Raw genomic sequence first — 7,852 nt, forward strand, 5'->3', positions numbered from 1 at the left:
TTCCATTGAAAAACAGTTCAGAACTTCCTCCTCCAACACAAAATTATTACCAAGTTATCATTTTTAGTCCCTTAATTTCCTGCCAATATGTCTTTCCTTCATATATATTCCTACAAAACTTCATTTCTACATTTACTCAATGGAAGACTGGCTACTCATCACACTCTATGTAAGATAAAGCAAATAGTACACATATAAAACACAGATACCTCAGAAAATTAAAGGCAGTACAAGCTGGCAGCGTAGACTCAGGAAACACGTTGTTTTGTCAACAGGAAAACCACAAAACAGTTTCTAAAAGACAACAGTGAACATTGCCTTTTCTCTTTAAAAAGCTTTTTTGATGCGTCTGTTAAGATAAGAGACGTTGCTGCTCTACCCTTCAGGACGTGGGTGGCACAAATCGTGAGATAAAAAAGGTTCTTGTTACTGCACTGTGCAGAGAAGACCTTCTAGCTCTGGCTCCTCTTATAAAAACATTGTTTTCATTGGTTTCCGTCCTCATTGCCGGCCCCTCTCTGGTGAACAGCATCTCCGAGGCACACAAGTGGAACAGCCTTGTTTTATCTGCTACGACTCCCTGGACAGCAGCATGTCCTTGTAGAGAAATGGTTTTTGTAGATCTGTCATTTGAGAGAAACAAGGATTTCACAGACGGCACAGAATGCTTCGAGAGTTTCATTTTTATTGTACAGAATAACAACAGGGCTGTTTAGAAGCAAGAACCATCCCCTCATGCAAGCTTTTTACAGTATAAAAACACACAGGTACAATATAAAAGTCATCAAGCATACAAACATTATTTTTCAGGGAAACCAGAAATCAATTCTTAAAACTTTAATCCCTTCTTTACACACAAATATACACCCATAAACTCGTAAGCAGGCTCACGTCTAAACGAAACAAAATGTTACTCTGTCCTATAAACCTGTTAGACATTTTCTTCTTCAGATGATTTCCGCTACCAGTGAGTTAACAGTCAATGTGATGCAGCAACACCTCAGCGTCGCTACGACTGACATTTCAAAGCATTTAACAGTTTTGGCTTATCAGACCTCATTGCAAACATAAAAAAGTAGGATTGAACCTTTACCCTGATAGACATAAACACAGTGAAATCCAGAGGAAGTGTCTGAACGGCAGCGAGTTCAACTCCTGGAAGATTTTCTGTTTGTTTGTTTCGGTAGTATCTATGACGCTACATTCAAGAAAAACAAATGATTTTTTTTCACCATAATTATACACAGAGACAACAATTAAATCTTCCTCTAAAAATTAAATCTATTTTTAATTATACAAGTATGTTTAAGGCTTGTAAAAGTTGTAAAAAGTACAGGACGGAAGGAAAGTATTCAGAGAAACAGAAGCGGTACGTGTCTGAGGTAGCACAAAGGCAGAAAGAAATTCAAAGAAATTATACAAAAAGAAACGTAATGCCACGTTTTGGAGAATATTTGGTCTCATCACACCTAAAACCTCTTTCACAAAACAGTTGTATCATAAAACAACAAGTGTCTCATACAACCTCCCGTCAATAGGTTTCTTCTTACTGGGGAATGGATACTGGGGAGTGCCATGGGACCAACTGGTCCCTCTGATGCACATCAGTGCCTTTCTATTGGAAATTCAATAGAAAACAATAAGGCCACAGTTTTTGTCTTAGGTCATTGGTCACCAATGTGTTCTGCCCTGAACAACCCGCACCAGACTCATCTGCCCACTGCCCACCAGTGGCTCCATCACGCCCCCACTGGGTGCCTCTCCCAGTCTGATTTAAGTGCTTGGTTTGGTTTTATGTTAAATCTTGTGTTGATCTGGTGGCACAGACTGATGTTTGCAAACTCTACTTCACGCCCTCAGGCCGCAAAGCCAATAAACCTCACACAAGTCGACTGTTGAGGTATCGTCGCTGCATTGATTGGTGGTTCTGTTTGCAAACACAAACATGACAAATGAGCAGCTGAGTCTGTCTGTTTGTAAAATAAGACTGTTGCTACATAACGCTGTAGAGCCATAAAGCCCAAACCCTTTGGTACATCGAGTATTTCTGCTGTGCTTGGCACAAAACGGCAGAATGGCTTCTGCCGCCTTTACCACCTTGGAGCCGCAAGTCCTGCTTTAAACTGTGAGATGAAAGAGCTGATGGCTACATCCTGTTAATCTTGTCAACTTTTCAGTGCCATCGTTACCTCGGTTGGCGACTCAGAGGTGTAGTTTGACTGGCACCAAACCTGTCTTACCTCTCCAGTCCTCGCAGAAAAATCCAGCCAGAAGAGGCCAGTCTTTGCTTGAAGTATTTTGTAAAAGAAGCTGTCAATGCCAGCTAACCCTTACATAAGTCCTGTTGATCCCTTATTTGGAAGCTGTGGTGGGTTGACTTTAACCCTTCTTGCTGCTTTGGTCCTTTTAGAAAATAGATAGATTGCCAGAAGTTTTGAAGAGTTTTGAAAGGGGCTTCAGAGTCTGTTGGTTTGATTCCTGTACACAACATGAACATGGACTCTATAATGACTCGTTATTTTATGAAACTGTTTACCTGACAGTTCTCTAATGACCAGCAAAAGAAAACTGATGCATTCACAATAGGAGGTTTGAGAGTATAAATTTGACCACTCTGTTCTCTGTTCACATGACAGAGAACAGAGTTCAGATGATGCATTTGAACTCTGTGGGGATTTGAGCTCACGAGAACTTGCTGCTTAAATGATTTTCTCTAAAAGCTGAGTAAATCATTCGCTGCCTGCTAATAGCGAGACTCCCACTTTCAACACTTCTCACAGGGTTAATGAAAGACACCGGCAGAGCCAGGTCTGTGAGCTGTTGTCAGAGTTTGGCCTGAAGATCAGATGCAACCCGTTGGCCTGCAGATGTTGTTGCAGGTGGAAATGGTATGTGGGTCAGAAATGCAGCGCTCCTCCCTCCTGCAGTCCAGACAATGAACAGATGACAAATCCAGACAGGAACAATAAGTGTTTATGCAGTTACTGTGAAGCTCATGAGGATAGTTTTGGTATTAAAATGAAGGGAAGAACAGAAGAGCTGCAGGAATCTTTCCAGGTCAACAGTTAGGTGAAGAATGGGCTTTAAATCTGCACCAAGTCTGGATTCTCAGGGATGATGTCTGAAAAGGAAAACAAGTGAAAATCAGTGAGGACATAGAAATCAGTGGTATCCACAAAAACACAATCACTTCGAGACTTTCTGCTGACAGATGTGAAATGACATATGAAGGCGTCTGCAGATTCAGCACTGCACTTCCTGCACATATATGACAGGACTCTCCAAAAGGCGAATGACAACATTTGTGTTTTTCACGTTTTTTTTTCACCACATCGATTCAAATGTGGGCAGACAGACTGACAAAATTCACAGAATGACTGGTGTTTTGCTGGAAACTGTAAAAAGAAGAGAAAAAAGCAGAACCAAGAGTCAAACCCAGAGTTGCAACATTGAGATAACAGGGAAGTTCATGTTAAACTCTGTAGAGCTGAAGATTCTTCACAGCACCAAACCTCAGTGTGCGTAGTTCTACAAAACATCTGGGAGAGATGTCAGCGGAAATCCTTCAGGATTCAGAATACTTCATTTTTCAAGATATTAAAAATATTTGAACCTTTCCTGTTGCAGTAAAAAGCTAAATAACCTACAAGCTTTCATGTAGTTCTGCTACATGAAGGAGAAATTTTAGCCAGGCCAAAACTTCAGGATGTGCTTAAAGCAAACTGAATTTATCACTCGTTACAATATCCCAATGAGAATCTATGGGATGTGCTGATCAAACGAGTCTAATCCATAATGGATCCCAACTTTCCATGACTTTGATCTGCTGCTAACATCTCTGTACCACAAACCACAGAACACCTTCAGAGGTGTTTTGTAGTCTGTAGTTATTTGTCATTTTAAAAAGGAACATTGATATTAAATCAGGAGTTGCAAATCAGTTAAAGTAATGCAGAGCCTGTTTGTTTTGGCCGTCGTTTGGTAAACTGGCTCGTCACCAATAAGAGCAACAATGTGGGTCACAGACCTCTAAACTGGTTGGAATTCTTTTTGAATTGCTGTAGAACAGCTTTAGAGCAAATTTTTCATCTGCTGAGATATTTCTTCAAGGCAGTTCAATAATCCACCTGAGAATGCCAGGAATGTCTGCCCAGCTGCCCGTAGATTTAAAAAAACAGCTGGAATGGAAACTCTTCCACTTTCCGAAGGTTTGATGTTCTACGTTCGGTCAAGGAAAAGCAGCAGAAGAGGATGTTGGGCTGAAAACTGAGTAGACAGTAGATGTAACAGACAAGTTAAACCTGTCAGCTTTATCAGCATCTGCCAGGATGGTTTACGTGTGAACATGTATTTTTGCAAGACAGAATATTTCAGCTGATATGGATGGAGTCATAGTTGTACTGGATTGCATCAGACTCTAGATTTTGAAATTTAAACTTTCCGAGTCATTACCTTGTGCAATACTTTCACACGATGCTGCAAGCACAGATGTTAATAGCTTGAGTAAGAAGTGAATTTGAAAACCTTGAGACACACAAATTATTTCCTCACTGCATCACGTAGAACAAAATATTGGTTTTTAACAGATTAACTAAATGATACGGTTCTCTTATTTAGTGTTCCAGTCATTTATGACAGTGAGAACTGAACTGATGGAGCCTGATTGGATCTGTGGTTCTTGAGTCGCCTCAGTTTGGCCAAAATGAAAAATTTGAAGGTCCAACAGAAAGACAAGAACCAGCAGAACTCTGCAGTTCAGTGAGAAGACAGTGTGGAGTTTTCTTTAAAGAAAATGCCAAGTTTGCCAGCTTTTCAAAAAAGAATTTAGCCTAAAAGAATATGTAATCATTAAAGCAATCTTTCATTGTTTTTTCTCAATAAAACTCAGCATGGCAGCGAGGATTCAGTAGAGAGGATTCAGTAGAGGGGATTCAGTAGAGAGGATTCAGTCAATGACTGACTCAACAGTTGATTCAGAGCTGAAGGTAAACTGTGTCAGGTCTGGCATATGAGCTAAAAGATGAGATTAGATCCTGCGGGGCAGTCTGCTGGTTAACTCTGAAAGTCATTTATGACTCAGCCAGAGTTCTTGACCTAGAAAACCTAGAGTTTAAATCAACCTGAAACCAGATCTATGCTTTACATTGCAAGCTTAAACTTTTCTGCAAGGAACTTAAAGACTTTCAGAGAGTGCTGCTCAATTTTTCTCCTTTTAAAACCCTTTTACAATATTTATTAAAGATTAATGAGCAAAAATTGACAAAATACATTTGGAGGAAGCGTCATATGTGTGTACAATTATAATACTTGCAATAAGAACACCAATCATTTTAAAATGATTGTATTTTGTAATGTAAACAAAACTAGATGATCTTTCTTTCCTTTAATCCATCATACATCCTGTACACACCTGAAAAACAAAAAAAATCTGTTTGGGAGGCTTTATGCATAAATGTATAAACTAATACCTTCTGAGGCTCCTATTGATCCATTTCAGGGCTGTCCAGTTCACACCTGTTTAACCTGAAATAAGGTTCAGCAGGAGTTTCCTCACATTTAGTCCTTTTCATCATTTAGGTATTTAAAATCTCGTTTTTCATTCAGTTTCCAAAGAATTTACTTTCCAAAAGTATCAGTCAGGAGAAGGGCACAAGATATCTACTGCATTATAGAAGTAAAGGTTTGTCTTACATGAGTCAGGGTCAGGGAGGCTGCCAGCATGCTGAGAGCCTGTAACACTGCCATATGTCAGACAAAGGAGGAGGGTCAAAAAATCACAACATCTCTAAAAATCTTGTGTTGTGGTTGGATTAACCAAAGCTGGACTGTTGGGCCACAAATTTCCTCACAATCTAGTAGATTTAGAAAACTTCAGCTGGACAAAGTGGGTAAACGTCACCAAGCCAAGACGTGGGATGCTGATGGAGTTCCACCAAAGAAGACTGGATGCAGAATCAAAAAATGATTCAACAAACTATTACTCCAAAAGTCTGTTACATTTTCTTTTATCTCCAAACAGACTTGGTTTTTCTTTTCAACTGCAGTCACAATATGAAGGCACAGATTCCTTCTGTTCCTACCTTCGGATGGGAAGAAAACGTTGCCATGTGTGGGAGGAGAGAGGGGCGTTCCCGGGTCCGACAGTAAGTGGCGACTGGTCTCAGAGGGCTGACGGGTCAGGATCTGAGAAACAGTCCGGGTCTTTATCTGCGGGGATCCGCCCAGAAACACTGGATTCTCGTGGCCCTGAGCTTCACTAAACACACAAGAAGGAGAAGTTTGTAAGAAACCACAGAGTGACTCACAGCTCTGTTTCAAAACTCATCTGTTCCTCAGGACAGAGGCCCAATGTTTGTCACTTTTGTAGTAAATAAATGAGTGAAAAATAAATGACGAAACTAGAAAATTCCTGAAGAAATTTAACTGGGGCCTGCCAAAGTGTGCCCGTCGGTTTGGACCCAGCGTTCTGATGCTAAGAATTAGCATCGATGCTAAAGAAAGCTGCAATGTAATCAATAGCATGTGGAGAATCACAAGAATGTTAAGTAAGCTGGACATGCAACATTCAGTATGATAAAGCAAGTGCATTAGCTAAAATGAGCAAATATGCTAATGTAAGCATAAATACTTTCAGTAGCATGTGGGGTATCATTAGAATGTTTACTGTCATTTACTTACTCCATAAAGTATACTAAACATGGCTAATAAGTCTGAAAAATAGAAAATAGCTTATTTAAGCTAAAAGGCTAATGCTAATGAACTGCCTTGCTGCGCAAGGCAGTTCCCTAACCTCGGATAAACAGATAATGCATAATGATATCATTGCACCGCCTCCAGCGGTGCACTGTCCAGAGGGGCATATTGAGGCTTTTATTTAGAAATTTGCAGTAAGCTTCATATTAAATGCCCACACTAATCCAGTGTCTAAGAGTGCTTTGGATAAACCAGTCATGTCAAGCAAAAATGAGCAAATATATGATGTAAAAATTGCCAAAGCTTTTATTTTGAAATTTTTGTTAAGCTTCATTTGAAAGGGTCAAAGTCATCCCATGTGTAACAGTCATTGGATTAAATCAGTCATATAACGCTCAAAAAAGCAATGACCTGATGTAAAAATGTTCAAGGGCTTTTATTTTGAAATTTTCAGTAAGCTTCATTTTGAAGGGCTAGACTCATCCCATGTGTAACAGTGACAGGGTTAAATGAGTTATATACAGCCCATAGCAGCAAGTTGTTCTAAAGGCCAGCTCAGTCCTCCTCTGTTTTAACTGAACTAGTAGTTCGAACTACAGTGATGCGTATTTGTAGTCTAAGCAGCTCTCCCTGCTCTGGGTTCCGTTGCCATGGTAAATAATCCTCTCTGCCAGCTGTGAGTGAGACATCCAGGGGGAGACAATTCTCTGTTTGAGCCAGCCAGTTTGACTAAAAAAGCATTGCAAACAACTGTTTCCTGCTCGGGAACCGTAATACATATTCAAAAACCGCTTTGAAGCATATGAGACGGCTATTTGTCGCCTCACATAGTCCCGCCATTCATATCTCTACCTCACTCACAGTATTAACAGCGATGAGATAAAAAAGTGTAAAGGTCTGAAAATTCTCAGACCTACAGGGAAGTGAATCAGTGAGATCTGTCTGCTACCCTGGTGCATGACTTTGCTCTGAAGCACCTGGAGAGAAAACTGTAAGCGCTAGATAATTTTTGAAAACATTTGACCGGAGCAGGCACGCGTATCAATGTCAGGACCAAGTTTGATACCAATCATGCAATATTTGTGAGCGTGAGGGCGAGTTAAAAAATGATTTGGGGTCAAAATGTCGCTCTGACTCTCACTCTAGCGGAGCGGCCTTC

At 40.2% G+C, this 7,852-nt stretch overlaps 1 long non-coding RNA gene across 1 annotated transcript; it reads right to left on the minus strand.

Annotated features, from left to right (window-relative positions):
- Nucleotides 1–668: 668 nt before the first annotated feature.
- Nucleotides 669–6,385, minus strand: LOC122821248. Its single transcript, XR_006368981.1, has 2 exons — nt 6,081–6,385; nt 669–3,121 (listed from the first exon to the last, which is right to left on the minus strand). It is a non-coding gene; the product is annotated as an uncharacterized LOC122821248 (long non-coding RNA).
- Nucleotides 6,386–7,852: the final 1,467 nt, after the last annotated feature.

The sequence above is a fragment of the Gambusia affinis genome, linkage group LG19 (assembly GCF_019740435.1).
Source record: "Gambusia affinis linkage group LG19, SWU_Gaff_1.0, whole genome shotgun sequence".
Taxonomy (NCBI): domain Eukaryota; kingdom Metazoa; phylum Chordata; class Actinopteri; order Cyprinodontiformes; family Poeciliidae; genus Gambusia; species Gambusia affinis.